The 22,347-nt window shown below is 38.7% G+C and overlaps 1 pseudogene; it reads left to right on the top strand.

Moving 5' to 3' along the window:
* Positions 1-3,274: 3,274 nt before the first annotated feature.
* LOC134206362 (RNA-binding protein spenito-like) lies at positions 3,275-4,479 on the top strand (annotated as a pseudogene).
* Positions 4,480-22,347: the final 17,868 nt, after the last annotated feature.

The following is a 22,347-nucleotide window of genomic DNA, read 5'->3' on the forward strand; positions in this document are numbered from 1 at the left end:
TTCGGCCAATTGTCAATAGGAAACAATGGGACAGGATTCTGCGTCGAATGCAACTTGTTGCGAGCAAATCGGTTAGGGTTAAGTGCCTGAAAAGTGGGCTAGACTTTTCCACTCGTTGTTGCAAAAAAAAAAGTATTTTGACCATAACTTCTGAGCCCATAGTCCGATCCGGCCAATTGTCAATAGGAAACAATGGGACAGGATTCTGCGTCAAATGCAACTTATTGCGAGCAAATCGGTTCGGGCTAAGTGTCTGAAAAGTTGGCTAGACTTTTCCACTCGTTGTTGCCTAAAAAAAAGTATTTTGACCATAACTTCTGAGCCCATAGTCCGATCCGGCCAATTGTCAATAGGAAACAATGGGACAGGATTCTGCGTCGAATGCAACTTGTTGCGAGCAAATCGGTTAGGGCTAAGTGGCTGAAAAGTGGGCTAGACTTTTAAACTCGTTGTTGCAAAAAAAAAAGTATTTTGACCATAACTTCTGAGCCCATAGTCCGATCCGGCCAATTGTCAATAGGAAACAATGGGACAGGATTCTGCGTCGAATGCAACTTGTTGCGAGCAAATCGGTTAGGGCTAAGTGCCTGAAAAGTTGGCTAGACTTTTCCACTCGTTGTTGCCTAAAGAAAAAGTATTTTGACCATAACTTCTGAGCCCATAGTCCGATCCGGCCAATTGTCAATAGGAAACAATGGGACAGGATTCTGCGTCAAATGCAACTTATTGCGAGCAAATCGGTTCGGGCTAAGTGTCTGAAAAGTTGGCTAGACTTTTCCACTCGTTGTTGCCTAAAAAAAAGTATTTTGACCATAACTTCTGAGCCCATAGTCCGATCCGGCCAATTGTCAATAGGAAACAATGGGACAGGATTCTGCGTCAAATGCAACTTATTGCGAGCAAATCGGTTCGGGCTAAGTGTCTGAAAAGTTGGCTAGACTTTTCCACTCGTTGTTGCCTAAAAAAAAGTATTTTGACCATAACTTCTGAGCCCATAGTCCGATCCGGCCAATTGTCAATAGGAAACAATGGGACAGGATTCTGCGTCAAATGCAACTTATTGCGAGCAAATCGGTTAGGGCTAAGTGTCTGAAAAGTTGGCTAGACTTTTCCACTCGTTGTTGCCTAAAGAAAAAGTATTTTGACCATAACTTCTGAGCCCATAGTCCGATCCGGCCAATTGTCAATAGGAAACAATGGGACAGGATTCTGCGTCGAATGCAACTTGTTGCGAGCAAATCGGTTAGGGCTAAGTGCCTGCAAAGTGGGCTAGATTTTTTGTGCACATACACACACATACACACACACACACATACACACACACACACACACATGGGCAGATTCCCTATCCAAGAGGTGGTAGACAGCTCTAACGAAGGTTTTGTTGTCGCCAAAATCAACGGGATCTTCGTGTGTAGCTGCTACGCACCCCCACGGTGGACTTTAGAGCAGTATAACAGGATGCTGGATGCACTCACGGAGAAGCTGATCGGCCTTAAACCCGCAATCATCGGAGGCGACTTCAATGCTTGGGCAGTGGATTGGGGGAGCAGGCTGACCAACGCCAGAGGTTACAGTTTGCTGGAGGCGCTTGCAAAGCTGGAAGTCAGACTGTGCAACGAAGGTACCGTTAGTACATTTCGCAGAGACAGCAGGAGTCCATCATTGACGTGACGTTTTGCAGCCCGTCGCTGGTGAGAAACATGAACTGGAGAGTTTGTGAGGACTACACTCATAGTGATCACCAAGCTATCCGGTATAGTGTTGGAACACGGCTACCGACGACGCGGAGAGGGATAAGGACTACCGGGCGAAGATGGAAAACGAAGGACTTTGACAAGGAGCTTTTCATCGAAGCACTTCGAGTTGACAGCGGCGCAATAAATCTGGAAGCAGATGAACTGACGGAAACGTTAGCGAGGGCTTGCGATGCGTCGATGCCAAGAAAACTGGAGCCATTAGACAGCCGACACCCAAATTACTGGTGGAACGAATCTCTTGCCAATCTTCGTGCTGCCTGTCTCAGGGCCAGGAGACGTTTTCAGAGGGCAAGGTCTGAAACGGTAAGAGAAGAACGTAAGATAGTTTTCCGGGAAGCTAGAGCGACTTTCAAACGGGAGATCAAAGTCAGCAAGTCCAACTGCTTTAAGCAGTTGTGCCAAGAAGCTGACGCTGATCCTTGGGGCAATGCTTATCGGGTGGCAATAACGAAAATCAAGGGTCCAGCGACGCCAGCGGAGATGTGTCCGGACAAGCTGAAGATCATCGTGGACGGTCTTTTCCCGCAACATGATTCTACGATGTGGCCGCCTGCACCGTACGAAGATGAAGACCGTGTCACCATTGCAGGTATGCAAGTCTCCAACGACGAGCTGTCATCAGTGGCGAAAGGTCTGAAGAAGAAGAAAGCTCCGGGTCCGGATGGAATTCCAAACGTGGCTTTAAAAACTGCGATACTGGCGTTTCCAGATTTGTTCAGAATGGTGCTGCAGAAATGCCTAGCAGATGGTTACTTTCCGAATAAGTGGAAGATTCAGAAACTGGTGTTACTGCCGAAACCAGGAAAACCGCTGCACACTGGTTCAGGAGCCCCCAAAACGTGCGTTTTTTAGTTTTCGACCTGAAAACTACATTTTAGAGTCATGATGTCTTCAGAAGAGTTGAAGGATGTTTCTTGGGCTTTCTTTTGATAAGAAAATATCAATGATCTATCCACCTTGAAGGGCGGTATGAAATAAAAAATTTACGCAGATGTACAAAAGCAGTGGTTGTTCTTTGCAATGTTGTAAAGAATGTGATTTGGAACATCTTTTCTGAAGACACAATATTGGACAAACGGTTTTGTAAGGAATTAGAGCACGTTTTGTATGAAAGACCCCCAAAAATCATATTTTGAGTATAACTTTTTTGGAAATGATTTTAGCACTATGGTTTATTCTAGAAAGTTGTGCATAATGACAAAAAACATGTTTGTCTAGAAGACTACTTTGATCTATCTTGAAACCTGTCAAAGTTATTAAGGAATCTTTAGAAAAAATAGTCAATTTTTACATCACCACACCATTGACGAATACATAGACCGAAATGTCCGGTACAAAGCCATCAGAAAATCGGGCACCATGTCTTCTTCTTCATTTTGAAGAAAATACCCCTCGTGGGTGACGAATAACATAAATATTTTACGAGCGCTGACTTACCCCCTCTTGACGTTTTGACAGTTTGTTTGTTTTTCTCCCTCACCTTGTGACGTCGTTTCGGTTCGTTTGTTCGTTTCGTTACTCAGTTGGAGCGTGAGTTCGACCGTTTTGGTGCCATCAAAAAGATTGAATATAACAAAGGGGACACCCAGGCCTACATTCTGTACGATTCTATTGATGCTGCTACGGCTGCTGTGAAGGAAATGCGTGGATTCCCGTTAGGGGCACCGGATCGTCGTATTCGTATCGATTTTGCTGATAACGGAACAACACCATCGTTCTCGAAGAACAGTGGAGGTTTTGAGGAAGGCGGTGAGTATCGTCGCGGCCCTGACTACGAATATCCGGAAGGCGGTGCACCATACGAGGAAAATTCATCGTACGGCTATGGTGGAAAACCGTTCCGCGGCCGTGGAGGATTCCGCGGATGTGGTGGTTTCCGTGGCGGTTTTCATCGTGATGGCCCACCGCACCACGGGGACAATGATGAATGGCGTCGATCAGGAGCCGATGGTGAATATGATTCACGCCGTCGTTCTGGATCACGTGAACCAGGAATCGATAGATCTCGTTCCCGTTCACCGAGGCGACGCAGTCTTGTAGGAATGGCATGTTATTGAATGCAAGAACGTTACCAGAAGTGGCACGGAAATCTACCACAGTCTGACAAGGGGCGCTGATTTTGAAGATTTCTCTATTCCCCGCCAAGTTGCACCTAACGGACGGAGACAACGGAATAGTGGACAGCCTGATGAAGGACGAGGAAGGTAAACACCACCTTCGTATTACTCAGCGACTACGCCTCGATCAACCCAAGTTGGAAGATGTGCAGAAGCGCATATCGACGTCATCGTCGCACGCAATCTTCCTCGGCCTGCCGGGATCGACGTCATCGGTAGCATCGTCGGATGATGTCAGCGTTCAGACGCGTCCACTGCGTTATCTCGTGTCCTACCTGAAGCAGAAAGAAGCGGCCGGCGTTATATCCTTACTCAATAAAGAAACGGAAGCAACTGGTGTGCTCTACTCATTCCCGTCATGCGATTTTTCGACAGAATTGTTGAAACGAACATGTCACAACCTCACTGAAGGAAGACCATCTGGTAATCGTGGTGGTCCGAGGAGGAACAATCCTCTGGAGTGCCTTCTTTCTGGTATTGCAGCAACTAGGGTAAAACGACCTATTATGGAGGGGTTAAGCACCGTGTCGAAACAAAATTGATTACAAAAATTCTTCGAAAATTACCTGTTGGTCGACTTCCACATTGTAGTTGTTGAATAGGATGCTCGTTAACTATAGTTTCGTATATATTACGTCAATTGTGCTAAAATTATGTTGTTTTGTTTTTATCACAATAAAACAAACTACCGCAATAATAGGACGCAGTTGCCTATCGTTGCGATATTTTTTGAAGGTCAGTCCTATTGTTGCGGTATTGCATGTAATTCTTATGGAGAGCGATACCGCAACAATAGGACCTTAGCATTACCGCAATAATAGGTTCAAAGGATTCAAATTTTTAACGAAAAATGATGATTTTTCATCGTTTTGAACGGAATTTTGTCAAACAAAAGCTGTTCTAGTCGTTAATCCGAAGAGTTTTAGCGTACCCACAATTGTTTGCAATGGTATTATATCCAGAATGGACTTCTTTAACACTATCGCAACATTAGGGCATACTACAACGATAGGACGTTATACCCTAGTCCATATTGGCACAGCATACAACATGGCTGGTCTAAAAATTTATTTGTAAATCAAAAGTTTGTTCTTATGACAAAGTTTTAAATTTTCTGTTTATAAGTGGCCACTTAATATATTTGTTACATTTGGCTTGAAGGCCTTCAATGTGATTTTTAAAAGTTAATTTTTGATCTAGCAGAAGTCCTAAATATTTAGAATTCTGATAGTTTACCTGCAGTGAGCGATCTGATAAATAATTTTGGATCAGTTTTATCGCTGGTTGGTTGTTTGCTCATTGTTTGTGGATTGCTTCATTGTTTGTTGGTTGATTGATTGGTTGCTTGATTGGTTGGTTGGTTGGTAGAATGATTAATTGGTTGGTTGCTGCTTGATTTGTTAGTTGGTAGAACTGTTGAATGGTTGGTTGCTTCACAGTTGGTTGGTTGCTTGATTGGTTGGTTATTTGGTTGATTGGTTGTTTGACTGGTTGATTGATTGGTTGGTCGGCTGGTTAGTTGATTAGTTGTTTTGTTGGTTGCTTGAATGGCTGATTGTTGGGTTGCTTGATTGGTTGATTGGTAGCTTGCTGGAATGGTTGATTAGTTAATCATTCAGTTGATTGATTGCTTGATTGGTTGGTTGATTAGTTGATTGCTTAATTAGTTAGTTGGTTGATTGTTGGTCGGTTGTTTGATGGGTTGATTAGTTGTTTTGTTGATTGCTTGATTGGTAAATTAGTTGGTTGGTTGCTTGATTTGTTAGTTGGTAGCAAGGATGTTAACGATCATTCAGTAATTTGCGTTCGATCATTTAGTAGTATGTCAATAACACATTCCAGAAGCTGAATTTCAAATCATGTTGTATGGTGGACTTCTGGTGCAAAGGTTTTTCTACAACTTTGCCTAATGGTTCGTTATTAGAATTCAACTAATAACGGAGTTAGAGCGCTAGTTGCAGTAACTTAAACTAAATGATTGGAATTTTGTTATCATTTAGTCTAAGTTACTGAAACTAGCGCTCTAACTCCGTTACTAGTGGAATTCAAACAACGAACCATTGGGCAGAGTTGTAGAAAAACCTTCGCACTAGAAGTCCACCATACAACATATTTTGAAATTCTGCTTCTGGAATGAGTTATTGACAAACTACTAAATGATCGAACGCAAATTACTGAATGATCGTTAACATTCTTGGTTGGTAGAATGATTGATTGTTTGGTTGGTTGCTGCTTGATTTGTTAGTTGGTAGAACTGTTGAATGGTTGATAGTTGGTTGGTTGCCTGACTGGTTGATTGATTGTTGGTCGGCTGGTTAGTTGATTAGTTGTTTTGTTATTTGGTTGATTGGTTGGTTATTTGATTGATAGGTTGCTTGACTGGTTGGTTGATTGGTTACTTGATTAGTTGGTCGGCTGGTTAGTTGATTAGTTGTTTTGTTGGTTGCTTGGATGGCTAATTAATTGGTTGCTTGATTGATTGATTAGTTGGCTGGTTGCTTGATTATTGGTTGGTTGGTTGTTTGGTAGCATGCTTGAATGGATGGTCGTTTGATTGATTAGTAATTTGGTTTATGGGTTGCTGCTCGATTTGTTAGTTTGTAGAATGGTTGGTTGCTTAATTGGTTGATTCGCTGGTTGGTTGCTTGATTGCTTGGTTGATTGGTAGCTTGCATTAATTGTTGGTTGCTTGATTGTTGGTTGGTTGCTTAACTGGTTGATTGGTTGGTTGCTTGATTGGTTAGTCGGCTGGTTAGTTGATTAATTGTTTTGTTGGTTGCTTGGTTGATTGGTTAATAAGTTGATTGGTAGCTTGCTTGAATGGTTGGTTGTTTGATTAGTTAGTTGATTGATTCGTTGGTTATTTGGTTAGTTGGTTGCTGCTTGATTTGTTAGTTGGAAGAATGGTTGATTGGTTGGTTTCTTTTTGTTTATTGATTACTTGATTGGTTGGTAATTTGGTTGATTGGTTGCTTGACTGATTGATTGATTGGTTGGTCGGCTCGTTAGTTTATATGTTGTTTTGTTGGTTGCTTGAATGGTTGATTAGTTGGTTGGTTGAATGATTGCTTGGTTGATTGGTAGCTTGCTTGAATGGTGGGTTGCTTGATTGCTTGGTTGATTTGTAGTTTGCTTGAATGGTTGGTTATTTGATTGATTGCTGCTTGATTTGTTAGATGGTAGAATAATTGATTGGTTGGTTGATTGCTTGCTTGATTGGTTGATCAGCTGGTTAGTTGACATGTTGTTTTGTTAGTTGCTTGTTTGGTTGATTAGTCGATTCGTTGCTTGATTGATTGATAGCTTACTTGAATGGCTGATTGCTGGATTAGTTGGTTGGTTATTTGGTTGATGGGTTGCTTTACCGTTTGATTGAATGGTTGGTCGGCTGGTTGGTTGATTAGTTGTGTTGTTGGTTTCTTGATTGGTTGATTAGTTGATTGATTGATTGATCAGTTGATTGGTTGAATGCTGCTTGATTTGTTAGTAGGTAGAATTGTTGATTAGTTAGTTCCTTGATAGTTGGTTGTCTGGTTGCTTCATTGTTTGTTGGTTGATTGATTGGTTATTTAGTTGAATGGTTGCATGATTGGTTGGTTGATTGATTGTTGGTTGGTAGAATGATTAATTGGTTGGTTGCTGCTTGATTTGTTAGTTGGTAGAACTGTAGAATGGTTGGTTGGTTGCTTGATTGGTTGTTTGACTGGTTGATTGATTGGTTGGTCGGCTGGTTAGTTGATTAGTTGTTTTGTTGGTTGCTTAAATGGCTGATTAGTTGGTTGCTTGATTGGTTGATTGGTGGCTTGCTTGATTGGTTGGTTGCTGGAATCGATGACTAGTTAATTATTCAGTTGATTGGTTGCTTGATTGGTTGATTGATTAGCCAGACGTGTTGCCGATAATGCATGTAAACGGCGCAATTTTTGTTTAAGCTGAGATTTAATATAATATTTCAATTATTTTAAATTTGCTGTTGTTTAACCATATTCGTATTAGAGCTGTGCGCCGCCGCGCCGCGCCGCGGCCGCCGACGATTTTTAAGAGCCGCCGCCGCCACCATTTTTGACCGGCGCGCCGCTGAAATTTTTTGACCGCGCCGCCGGTATGTTTTTGGCGCGCCGTTGAAATATTTTTAGTGACGAAATTTCGTTTTTTAAGGTTAATCCGACTCCCAGATTGGCAAAAGAAAATTTCCGTTCAAACCTAAATAAATTTGAAAAATTTCGGCTGCGCCGCTGAAAAGAATATGTAGTAAATGCATAGCCTTTTCTAACTCGAAATTCAAGGAACTAACGAGTAATGTCTTCTAATCCAGAACTCGTTTAAGCGTTTCAAGAAATTGCAGACGATTCATAGTGAGCAAATACAGACATTTGCATTTCTCTGTCATTATTCCCCTTGCAAATTGGTGAAAATACAAGCAAGACATGTGCTGGAGGTTGCGGATCATACTCATGACAACCCAAACGATTAAGAAAATCAAAATCATGTTCATGCTTTCAAGTAAAAATAAGATTTTGCATATTTTGTATCATGGCCTAGATATAGGAAAAGCCAATAAAAAGTGATCCATAATTTTTGTTATTCTGTCTGATTTATTGAATTTACTTTTTCTGGTTGTAATTTATAATCACAAAAACATTCGCGTTCAATGTATTATTTGCATCCAGCAGAAGTAGAAGAAATAAACAACTTTTTTTTATGTTGATGAGTGATATGTTCTCTCAAGTATCTTGAAAAAAAAAACTTCCGTTATGTAAGAGTCTTTTCTAAATATTCGTAAAAATTGGAAAACGATCCGTTGTGCTCATTATTTCACTTGCTAGATTGAAACTCAAAAAACGAAAAGATTCTGTATTATTATATTAAAAAAACGCAGGACACAATCAAACACAAACCCCTCCTACAATACAATTTTCGGGTTATGTTATTTTTTTAAAGGCATCTGATTATATCACTGATATTTTGAAGTAAGATGCCATCAGAGGATGCGATGAGGTGATCAGCATAGAATTTCAGGCAATAGTAAAACCACAATTGAATCATTTCATACACAAAAGAGCTAAAAATAATAGCGAACACATTTTACATAACTGGTGCCATTTTTAGGAAGGAAGAGAAATACTTTCTTCCAAAATTCTGGAGAATTGTCTTTCTGTAGCAAAATGCTAACCTCACTCCAGGTATTGTGAAAATTTGCTTCATCAAGAATCCTATAGACTTCCTTCTTCATTAATTCTGGGAAAATTCTAGAATAATGAGAATGACAGTTGTGCGATGCTTTCATATTGAGTGGTGTGCCCTTAAAAACGCAAGTGAATTTTGTTTTGGATTCCGAGATGCTCGCCTCAAGGAAGTCGGCAAAATTCTTTCTTCAGAAATTCTAGGAAACTCATATTTTAAAAATACAGAGTTATTCCTTCTCTAGGAATTCTAAGGAATTATGGGTATGTCTTCCTCCAAGAATTTTAAAAAACCTTAACTTTTTCGAATTTTGAGAAAACTCTTCCTTGGGAATTTTTGGAAATATCTGCTCCTGAATTCTGGGAAACTGATTTTCCAAGTATTCTGGGTTCTTCCATCACTAGGAATACTGGGAAATTGTTTCCCAGGAGTTATGAGGACTTCTTCTTCTTCTTATTGGCATCGCAGCTTAGTGTTCATTAAGCACTTTCACAGTTATTAACTGCGAGGTTTCTAAGCCAGGTTACCATTTTTGAATTCGTATATCATGAGGCTAGCACGATGATATTTTTATGCCCAGGGAAGTTGAGACAATCCGAAAATTGCCTAGACCGGCACCGGGAATCGAACCCAACCACCCTCAGCATGGTGTTGCTTTGTAGCCGCGCGTCTTACCGCACGGCTAAGGAGGGCCCCTGTTATGAGGACTTACCACTGCAGGAATAACGAACAAAAAAAAAATCTAAAGAACTTCAGCATACCCTCTCCCCTCAACACAGGTTTTCCTTTTTCTAGAATTTTCAGGAAATTTCCAGATATTCTGTGGAAATTCGTCGTTACAAATTCTGGGCTGTCGTTACGCAAGAATTGTAGTATAATCTTGCTTAAGTATTTTTTGGCGAATTTCTCCTTCTGAGACGCTGGGAAATTCCTCCTTCAAGAATTCCTCCCACAGAAATTTTGCATAAATTCTCAGATATTCTTGGGAATTGGCCCTACAAAAGCTCAGGCCAAATCATCTCGCACGAATTTTTGAGAATCCTTTTTCCAGACTTTCCAGTTCCTTCTTCAGTAATTTGGAGGAATCCCTCATCTGAGGATTCTGGGGAATTACTCACATCAGCTCAGATATGCTATAGATAATTCCTCTCTCTGACAACTCTGGAGATTTTTTCCCGCACAATTTTTGAGGAAATCTACTCCCGTGAATTATACCTGAGCAGCTCATATGTTACACAGATATCACAGTAACTTATACTCATTTATTTGGTTTTTGATATCTAATTGACCTAACTGTGGTCTTAATGAACTTATAAATTCTAAATAGATCACACAGATCACAATAACAGGTTTCATCAAGGGTTTCACTAACAATAATATAAGATTTAATGTAATAAATAATACAGTACAATTTATACAGCCACACATAGTGAAATAGAGTGCGTTAATTTACTGCGCAAAGCGAAAACTAACGATGATTACAGTTAATTGGACTTGGCTTCCATACGTTATTTGAACGGCTAATAAACTCGCGAGATCAAATACCGTTTGGCCAAGTGGAACTACTAAGTGCCAACATTTTCCACTTATCACTCAGAATGATCTTGAAAGAAACATAATCTAGGGTTTTGTCATCTACATGCTTAGGAACTAATGTAAGGGTTCATCCACAAATTACATAACGCCAAAATTGATCACTTTCAACCCCCCATCTCTTTGTAATGCTTTTGGTAAGGAAAGGTTTGAAAATGTGTAGACCGCAACGCTCAGACAGAAACCCACCCACCCCCTAAAGCGTTATGTAATTGGGTTTTCTCCCAGATTTCACATTCACTCGAAGAAATCCATTTCTAAGAGTTTTAGGGATTCCTTTGTCCAGAAGTTCTGAATATTTGATAATACATTTCCTAGAATTTTTGATTGGGGAACTCCTGTGAATTTCTTCTCCTCTTCTTTGTTGGCATTACATCCTAATTTGAAAATTGCTATATTGCAGCTTAGTGTTCATTAAGCACTTCCACAGTTATTAACTACGAGGTTTTTGAGCCGCTTCATCATTTCTGCACTCCTGTGTAATAAAACTAATATGATAATGCTCAAAAGCAGAGGGAAGTATCATAAAACATACATCGTACCATGAAATGAATCCAGTCACTTTCAGCATGGCCTTGCTTTGTAGCCACCAGGCTAAGAAAGGCACAATTCAGAATTTTTGCTAGTATTTTTAACTACGAACAACACTCCCTCCCGGAAGAACTATTGAAGAAATTCATAAAGAATTTCTGGAGAAATCACTGGAGAAAATTGTAAAGAAATTCCTGAATTACACTAGTCAACAGTGTTTTACTCCCTTCAACCATTCTCAATGTACTTGAAAGATTTTTCTTCGCTGAATTCAGTCATGTATTCAGATTTTTTGTAACACGTCCAGTTTTTGAGAAAAAAGGGTTTAAATTCACAAAACTACGTATTCTTATGGGAATTTGGTTTATCTGTTCTGTAAAGCTGGTTTTCGGTTTATAACTTTGAGAAAGAGGTTTGAATTATATAGAAGAAATCGTACAAGATCTAAGTAAGTTGTTGAATCTTATTTGACATGTTCATTTGTTGTGAAAAACGGAATTTATTTCACAAAAGTACGTATTTTCAAAGAAATTTGGTTTCTCTCCTCTGCAAAGCTGAATTTCGGCTCCTTACTTTTAGAATAAAGTTTGAATTTGGTGAAATGGGTCTTGTAGAATGCATGTGGGTTGTTGGATTTCATTTGGCACGTTCAATTGTGAAAAACGGAATTGAATTCACAAAAGTACGTATTTTCATAGAAATTTGTTTTTCACCTCTGCAAAGCTGAATTTCGGCTCCGCACTTTTAGAATAAAGTTTGAATTTTGTAGAATGGGCCTTGTAGAATGCATGTGGCTTGTTGGATTTCATTTGGCACGTTCATTTGTTGTGAAAAACGAAATTTAATTCACAAAAGTACGTATTTTCATAGAAATTAGGTTCTCTCCTCTGCAAAGCTGATCTTCGGCTCCCCACTTTTAGAATAAAGTTTGAATTTTGTAGAATGGGCCTAGAAAAATGCATGTGGGTTGTTGGATTTCATTTGGCACGTACATTTGTTGTGAAAAACGGAATTTCATTCACAAAAGTACGTATTTTCATAGAAATTTGGTTTCTCTCCTCTGCAAAGCTGAATTTCGGTTCCTCACTTGAGAAAAAAGTTTGAATTTTGTAGAATAGGTCTTGTAGAATGCATGTGGGTTGTTGGATTTCATTTGGCACGTTCATTTGTTGTGAAAAACGGAATTTCATTCACAAAAGTACGTCTTTTCATAGAAATTTGATTTCTCTCCTCTGCAAAGCATAATTTCGGCTCCTCACTTTTAGAATAAAGTTTGAATTTTGTAGAATAGGCCTTGTATAATGCATGTGGCTTGTTGGATTTCATTTGGCACGTTCATTTGTTGTGAAAAACGGAATTTCATTCACAAAAGTACGTCTTTTCATAGAAATTTGATTTCTCTCCTCTGCAAAGCATAATTTCGGCTCCTCACTTTTAGAATAAAGTTTGAATTTTGTAGAATAGGCCTTGTATAATGCATGTGGCTTGTTGGATTTCATTTGGCACGTTCATTTGTTGTGAAAAACGGAATTTCATTCACAAAAGTACGTCTTTTCATAGAAATTTGATTTCTCTCCTCTGCAAAGCATAATTTCGGCTCCTCACTTTTAGAATAAAGTTTGAATTTTGTAGAATAGGCCTTGTATAATGCATGTGGCTTGTTGGATTTCATTTGGCACGTTCATTTGTTGTGAAAAACGAAATTTAATTCACAAAAGTACGTATTTTCATAGAAATTGGTTTCTCTCCTCTGCAAAGCTGAATATCGACTCCTCGCTTTCAGAATAAAGTTTGAATTTTGTAGAATGGGCCTGGAAGAATGCATGTGGGTTGTTGGATTTCATTTGGCACGTACATTTGTTGTGAAAAACGGAATTTCATTCACAAAAGTACGTATTTTCATAGAAATTTGGTTTCTCTCCTCTGCAAAGCTGAATTTCGGTTCCTCACTTGAGAAAAAAGTTTGAATTTTGTAGAATAGGCCTTGTAGAATGCATGTGGGTTGTTGGATTTCATTTGGCACGTTCAATTGTGAAAAACGGAATTGAATTCACAAAAGTACGTCTTTTCATGGAAATTTGTTTATCTCCTCTGCAACGCTGAATTTCGGCTCCTCACTTTTAGAATAAAGTTTGAATTTTGTAGAATGGGCCTTGTATAATGCATGTGGATTGTTGGATTTCATTTGGCACGTTCATTTGTTGTGAAAAACGAAATTTAATTCTCAAAAGTACGTATTTTCATAGAAATTGGTTTCTCTCCTCTGCAAAGCTGAATTTCGACTCCTCGCTTTCAGAATAAAGTTTGAATTTTGTAGAATGGGCCTGGAAGAATGCATGTGGGTTGTTGGATTTCATTTGGCACGTACATTTGTTGTGAAAAACGGAATTTCATTCACAAAAGTACGTATTTTCATAGAAATTTGGTTTCTCTCCTCTGCAAAGCTGAATTTCGGTTCCTCACTTGAGAATAAAGTTTGAATTTTGTAGAATAGGCCTTGTAGAATGCATGTGGGTTGTTGGATTTCATTTGGCACGTTCATTTGTTGTGAAAAACGGAATTTCATTCACAAAAGTACGTCTTTTCATAGAAATTTGATTTCTCTCCTCTGCAAAGCATAATTTCGGCTCCTCACTTTTAGAATAAAGTTTGAATTTTGTCGAAAGGACCTTGAAAAATGCATGTGGGTTGTTGGATTTCATTTGGCACGATCATGTGTAGTGAAAAACGTACTAATTCAGCTTTGCAGAGCCCAGAATCCAAATTTCTATGAAAAGACGTACTTTTGTGAATGAATTTCCGTTTTTCACAACAAATGTACGTGCCAAATGAAATCCAACCAGCCACATACATTCTTCAAGGCCCATTCTACAAAATTCAAACTTTATTCTAAAAGTGAGGAGTCGAAATTCAGCTTTGCGGAGGAGAGAAACCAAATTTCTATGAAAAGACGTACTTTTGTGAATAAATTTCCATTTTTCACAATAAATGTACGTGCCAAATGAAATCCAACAACCCACATGCATTATTCAAGGCCCAATCTACAAAATTCAAACTTTATTCTAAAAGTGAGGAGTCGAAATTCAGCTTTGCGGAGGAGAGAAACCAAATTTCTATGAAAAGACGTACTTTTGTGAATAAATTTCCATTTTTCACAATAAATGTACGTGCCAAATGAAATCCAACAACCCACATACATTCTTCAAGGCCCATTCTACAAAATTCAAACTTTATTCTAAAAGTGAGGAGTCGAAATTCAGCTTTGCAGAGGAGAGAAACCAAATTTCTATGATAAGACGTACATTTGTGAATTAAATTCCGTTTTTCACAACTAATGTACGTGCCAAATGAAATCCAACAACCCACATGCATTATTCAAGGCCCAATCTACAAAATTCAAACTTTATTCTAAAAGTGAGGAGTCGAAATTCAGCTTTGCAGAGGAGAGAAAGCAAATTTCTATGAAAAGACGTACTTTTGTGAATGAATTTCCGTTTTTCACAATAAATGTACGTGCCAAATGAAATCCAATAACCCACATGCATTCTACAAGGCCCATTCTACAAAATTCAAACTTTATTCTAAAAGTGAGGAGTCGAAATTCAGCTTTGCAGAGGAGAGAAACCAAATTTCTATGAAAAGACGTACTTTTGTGAATGGAATTCCGTTTTTCACAACTAATGTACGTGCCAAATGAAATCCAACAACCCACATGCATTATTCAAGGCCCAATCTACAAAATTCAAACTTTATTCTAAAAGTGAGGAGTCGAAATTCAGCTTTGCAGAGGAGAGAAACCAAATTTCTATGAAAAGGCGTACTTTTGTGAATAAATTTCCATTTTTCACAATAAATGTACGTGCCAAATGAAATCCAATAACCCACATGCATTCTACAAGGCCCATTCTACAAAATTCAAACTTTATTCTAAAAGTGAGGAGTCGAAATTCAGCTTTGCAGAGGAGAGAAACCAAATTTCTATGATAAGACGTACTTTTGTGAATTAAATTCCGTTTTTCACAACAAATGAACGTGCCAAATGAAATCCCACAAGCCACATGCATTCTACAAGGCCCATTCTACAAAATACAAACTTTATTCTAAAAGTGAGGAGCCAAAATTTAGCTTTGCAGGGGAGAGAAACCAAATTTCTATGAAAATTCGTACTTTCGTGAATTAAAATGCGTTTTTCTAAAAAACTGGACGTGTTACAGAAAATCTGAATACGTACCTGAATTCAGCGTAAAAAAATCTATTGAGTACATTAAAAATGGTTGAAGGGAGCGAAAAAAAGTTCAATTTTGTTGGATAGTGTTATTTTTCAAAGGAATCTTAGGAAAATCTGCTGATGGTATTTCTGAAGGAAATCCTGGAGAAGATTATAAGGAATTCTTGAAGAAGTTCCTGGAGGGATTCTTGGGTGACTTACGAAAAAATGCTTTACTTGAATATTCTGGAAGTTTCAGAAGAATTCTTTGGAAGTTTCAAAGATTTTTCTCATGTAGGATATCTGTGGAATTTTATGGGATTTACAAAAGAGGCTTATTCCGAACACCATGTCACCTCTATATTAATTAGAACGAACAGCAAAAGTTTTTGTACACTTTCTCGCTAGTATACAGTGTTAAAATTAGCAGCGTACTTTATATATTTTATGCTTTTATTGCACGAGAAATGCAGACATTTAAATTGCTTGAACTGTTTGAAGAAAAAATTTGAACCACGCCGATCGAGCCGGCGCCGCCGCCGCCGAAAACAACCGCGGCGTGGCGCCGGCTAAGCCGCCGCCGCCGTTATAAAATGCATTCACGCCGCCGCCGGTTCAAAGTAGATCGGCGCACAGGTCTAATTCGTATATCATTGACATGTTTTTGGAAATAAAATGTGATTCTACTTCAATCAGCAAATTATCAAATATACTCTATTACCAATATAGTCCACTCTGGATGATTTGACCGCACCCCTTGGCAGGCCTGGTAGCGGGTCACTTTTTAGTGACTTGGTTACTTTTTTCGGGTCAGTCACTAAAAGTCTCTTTTTTAGAGCTTAAGTCACTAAAGTCACTTTTTCTTGTAAAAAGTCACTTTGTTCAACTATTTTGATCAAGATCCAGGGATTCGTTATGGACATCGTTGCAGAATGAAAAAAACATTTTTTTTAATTATGAAGCTTTAAATAGGGGGAATGACGGCTTTGACAGGTTTTGTTCTATTATTGGCAGGGGTTTTTTTATGACTGACTAGGTTCAAATTTGGCCTAAACATTTTTTGCATATCAAAAAATATTGTGGCCAAATTTCATAAATTTGGTCCACAAAACCCCCTGCCAATAATAGAACAAAACCTCAAATCATTTCTACTTACCGTTTTCATCATGGATTAAAATGACAAATATTACAAAAACAATAATTGTGAAAAGAAACCACCAAGCTAAAACGGCTAACTCTTCCCAAAGCTCGACAGCAGTGCCCGCCGAAAAAAACCCTGCACGATCAGTACTCTAGAAAAATCGGTATACTGATTTTCAGTAAGTTTCAAAATTGCTGATAATTTTTCAGTAAAGCATTTTGCTGAAAAACTTTTTATGATTTTGGTGTGTATCCAATCAATCAATCAACCAATCAGAAAACCAAAAAAAAAACAACTAATCAACCAATTGTTGTTGGTTGGTTGCCAATACAACCAACCAATCAGGTTATTTGATTGATTGGTTGCTTGCCTGGTTGATTGATTGGTTGGTCGAGTTTAGGACTCTCCATTTAATTCCACCAATTATTTTGACATCTTTGCAGATACGTATTTCGACCACAACTGTGTGGTCGTATTCAGTGTCTCGTACTCGACTCGACTGTTTTGTTGCTTGCTTGATTAGTTCGTAGGTTGGATAATTGTTTAATTGATTGGTAAATTGCTTGATTGGTTGGTTGATTGATTGGTTGGTTATTTGGTTGATCGGTTGATTGGTTGCTGCTTGATTTGTTAGTTGGTAGAATGGTTGATTGGTTGGTTGGTTGCTTGATTGTTGATTGGTTCTTAATCTTACCAACTAATCAGGTTATTTGGTTGATTGATTGACTGGTTGATTGATTAGTTGCTTGATTGGTTGGTCGGCTGGTTAGTTCATATGTTGTTTTGTTGGTTGCTTCAATGGTTGCTTGGTTGATGATTAGTTGGTTGGTTGCTTGATTGCTTGGTTGATTGGTAGCTTGCCTGAATGGCTGATTGCTGGATTAGTTGGTTGGTTGCTTAATTGGTTGGTTATTTGGTTGATTGTTTGCTTTACTGGTTGATTGAATGGTTGGTCGGCTGGTTAGTTGATTAGTTGTTTTGTTGGTTGCTTGAATGGTTGATTGGTTGGTTGCTTATTTGGTTGATTAGCTTGTTGGTTGATTAGTTAGTTGGTTGATTGGTAGCTTGCTTAATTGGTTGGTTGCTGGATTAGTTGATTGATTGGTGGTTGGTTACTTATTTGGTTGATTGGTTGCTTTACTTGATTGATTGGTTGTGGTTATTTAGTTGATTGGTTGGTCGTTTCGTTAATTGGTAAGTTGTTTAGTTAATTGGTTAATTAGTTGGTTGGTTGCTTGATTGGTAGCTTACTTGATTGGTTGGTTGCTGCTTGATTTGTCAGTTGGAAGTATGGTTGATTGATTGGTTGCTTGATTGTTGGTTGGTTACTTCATTGTTGGTTGGTTGGTTGACTGGTTGATTGGTTGGTTGCTTGTTGGTTAGTAGGCTGGTTAGTTGATTAGTTGTTTTGTTGATTGCTTGGTTGATTGGTTAATAAGTTGATTGCTAGGTTGCTTGATTTTTTTCATTTATTTAGTCTACATCTATACAGATAACACTGAATCAACAATTTGACGCCACAATACACGGTTCGAGGCCGCATCTCTCCATCCTCGAATACGCCCCACGCTCGCCAAGTCGTTCTGCACCTGGTCTGCCCATCTGGTCTGTTGCTTGATTGGTTAGTTATTTGGTTGATGGGTTGGTTGGTTGCTGCTTGATTTGTTAGTTGGTAGAATGGTTGATTGGTTGGTTGCTTCATTGTTGGTTGATTGATTAATTGATTGGTAATTTGGTTAATTGGTTGCTTGACTGGTTGATTGTTTGGTTGCTTGATTGGCTGAACGGCTGGTTAGTTGATATGTTGTTTTATTGGTTGCTTGGTTGGTTGATTAGTTGATTCGTTGCTTGATTGATTGGTAGCTTGCTTGAATGGCTGATTGCTGGATTAGCCAATCAAGCAACCAATCAACTAAATAACCAACCAAGCAACCAACAAACAATGAAGCAACCAATTAAGCAACCAGCCAACTATCAAGGAACCAACTAATCAACAGTTCTACCAACTAACAAATCAAGCAACAAACAACCAATCAACCAATCAAGAAACCAAAAAAACAACTAATCAACCAATCAGCCGACCAACCATTCAACCAACCGGTAAAGCTACCCATCGACTAAATAACCAACCAATTAAGCTACCAACCAACTAATCCAGCAATCAGCCATTCAAGCAAGCTACCAATCAATCAAGCAACGAATCAACTAATCAACCAACCAAGCAACCAACAAAACAACATATCAACTAACCAGCCAACCAGCAAATCAACCAGTCAAGCAATTAATCAACCAAATTACCAACCAATTAATAAATCAACCAACAATGAAGCAACCAACCAATCAACCATTCTACCAACTAACAAATCAAGCAGCAACCAACCAACCCATCAACCAAATAACTAACCAATCAATCAACTAACCAATCAAACAATCAACAAAACAACTAATCAACTAACCAGCCTACTAACCAACAAGCAACCAACCAATCAACCAGTCAAGCAACCAACCAACAATTAAGCAACCAACAATTCAAGCAAGCTACCAATCAACCAAGCAATCAAGCAACCAACCAGCCAATCAACCAATCAAGCAACCAACCAATAACCAATCAAACAACCAATCAACTAAATAACCAACCAATCCAGCAATCAACTTATTAACCAATCAACCAAGCAGCCAACAAAACAACTAATCAACTAACCAGCCTACTAACCAATCAATCAACCTGCCAAGCAACCAACCAATCAACCATACTACCAAATAACAAATCAAGCTGCAATCAACCAAGCAATCAAGCAACCAACCAACCAATCAAGCAAGCAACCAACCAATCAAGCAACTAACCAACTAATTAACCAATCGACTAAACAACTTATCAATTAACGAGACGACCAACCAATCAAGCAACCAATCAACTAAATAACCACAACCAATCAACCAAATAAGTAACCAACCATCAATCAATCAACTAATCCAGCAACCAACCAATCAAGCAAGCTACCATACCAATCAATCAACCAAGCAACTTAGCTGAGTCGATTGATGTGTAACAATATGGATCTTCGGGCCTCTCAACAAAAGTTCGTTTTGAAGTGATCTTAAAATAGGTATGTATTCGTAATCATTACGGTAATTTATTACATATTACGGTAGTGTGGGCAGCAATGCGAGTCACCAAGTCATGCAAATGTATCTCCGTAAATATAATCAATGAAAAATGAAAAATTGAGCGCATCTGGCGAATATTGTTTCCATTAGCTGTTTCACTAATTTTCTGCTCTCGACGAGTTTCCGAATTTGGCGAGATAATATTCCCATTTTGCTTCTTTGGAGGATCTGAGCGCCGGCGTTCTCATAATCTTCTGCATCGGTAGTCGTAGTAAAGCAAATGTTGTATTCCTGAACCCCTTTATTGGTTCCAACACAAGGCCGTCGGAGTATGCCACCATATTTTTAGGTTTGCGACGATCAACAGCTGCTTCCGGTTTCTATTTATTATCGAATGACTAGGTAAAACCGTAACTGCTTTCAGACATTGAACTGAAATTCCGTTCTTAGCAAACCATGAAACTTTGGTAATCAATACCTTCTTCTTCTTATTGGCATTACACCCCACACTAGGACAGAGCCGCCTCGCAGCTTAGTGTTCATTAAGCACTTCCACAGTTATTAGTGAGCTAGCTACCAATCAACCAAGCAATCAATGAACCAACCAACTAATCAACCAATCAAAGAATCAATCAATTCACCATTCAAGCAATCAATAAAACTACTAATCAACTACACAAGCAACCAAATAAGCAACTAACCTATCGAGCAACCAACCATTCAAGACCACTTCCAATCACTCAAGCAACCAATTAACCAATGAAGCAACAAATCAATCAACCAACCCATCAATTAAGCAACCATCCAATCAATCAAGCAACAAACCAATCAACCAACCAATCAATCATTTAGGCAAGCTACCAAAGAACTAACCAACCAATAAACCAATTAGGCAACCAACCTACCAAGCAACTACCAATCAAGTAACCAACCATTCAGCCAACTAACAAATCAAGCAGGGGCCCTCCTTAGCCGTGCGGTAGGAGGCGCGGCTACAAAGCAAGACCATGCTGAGGGTGGCTGGGTTCAATTCAGTGCCAGTCTAGGCAATTTTCGGATTGGGAATTGTCTCGACTTCCCTGGGCATAAAAGTATTATCGTGTTAGCCTCATTATATACGAATGTGAAAATGGTAACCTGGCTTAGAAACCTCACAGTTAATAACTGTGGATGTGCTTAATGAACACTAAGCTGCGAGGCGGCTCTGCCCCAGTGTGGGGATGTAATGCTAATAAAAAGAAGAACAAATCAAGCAACCAATCAATCGAGCAACCAATTAACCAATCAACTTTATAAGTAAAGAATGAAGTTATCAACTAAACAATCGAGCAACCAATCATTCAAGCCCACTTCCAATCAATCAAGCAAACAATTAACCAATCAAGCAACTAATCAATCTACCAACCCCCCAACTAAGCAACCAACAAATCAATCAAGTAACAAACCGTTCAACCAAACAACAAACGAATCAAGTAACCAACTAATCAATCAAACAAACAATCATTCTAACCCACTTCCAATTAATCATGCAACCATTAACCAATCTACCAATCAACCAATCAACCATTCAAGCAAGCTACCAATCAACTTCCAACCAATCAAGCAATTAAACATTTAACCAACTAACAAATCAACTAATCAATCAATCAACCAACCAACTAATCAACCAATCAAGCAACCAAAAAAACAAATAATCAACTAACCATCAGACCAAAAAATCAAGCAACCAATAAATCAACTATTTAAGCAAGCTACCAATTAACTAACCAACCAATAAAACAATTAGGCATTGAAGCGAGCTACCAACCAACCATTCAACCAACTAACAAATCAACCAACCAACCACCCAATTATTCAACCATTCAAGCAAGCTACCAATCAACCAACCAACCATTCAAACAACCTACCAATCCACCAGCCTGTCAACCAACCAATGAAACAACAAACTAATCAATCAAGTAACCCAATCAACTTTTCAAGCAACCAACATAAAAACCATTCAAGCAACCAACAAAACAATCAATCAACCATTCAAGCAAGCTACCAATAAACTAAATTAGGCAACCATCCTATTAAACAACCATCCTATCAAGCATCTTACGAATCAACCAAGCAACCAATCATTCAACCATTCAAGCAAGCTACCAATCAATTAAAAATTAATCAAGCAACCAATTAACCTATCAAGCAACTAATCAACCAATTAGGCAACCAACCAATCAAACAACTAACCAATCAAGCAACTAACCAACCAATTAGGCAACCAACCAATCAAACAACTAACCAATCAAGCAAACAATCATTCAAGACCACTTCCAATCAATCAAGCAACCATTAACCAATCAAGCAACTAACGAATCAAACAAGCTATCAATCAACCAACTAACTTATCAAGCAAATAATCATTTCACCAACTAACAAATCAATCAATCAACCAACCAATTAACCAATCAACCATTCAAGCAACCAACAAAACAACTAATCAACTAACAAGCCGACCAACCAAATAACCCACCAATTAAGCAACCAATTAATCAAGCAGCCAACCCATTAATTAACTAACAAATCAAGCAACCAACCAGTCAACCAATCAAGGAACTCACCATTCTACCATTCAAGCAAGCTACGATCAATCAAGCAACCAACCAACTAATAAAGCAATCAAGCAACTTAGTAATCAATTAGGCAACAAACCAATCAATTAAT

This window comes from Armigeres subalbatus, chromosome 1, assembly GCF_024139115.2.
Source record: "Armigeres subalbatus isolate Guangzhou_Male chromosome 1, GZ_Asu_2, whole genome shotgun sequence".
NCBI classification, from domain to species: domain Eukaryota; kingdom Metazoa; phylum Arthropoda; class Insecta; order Diptera; family Culicidae; genus Armigeres; species Armigeres subalbatus.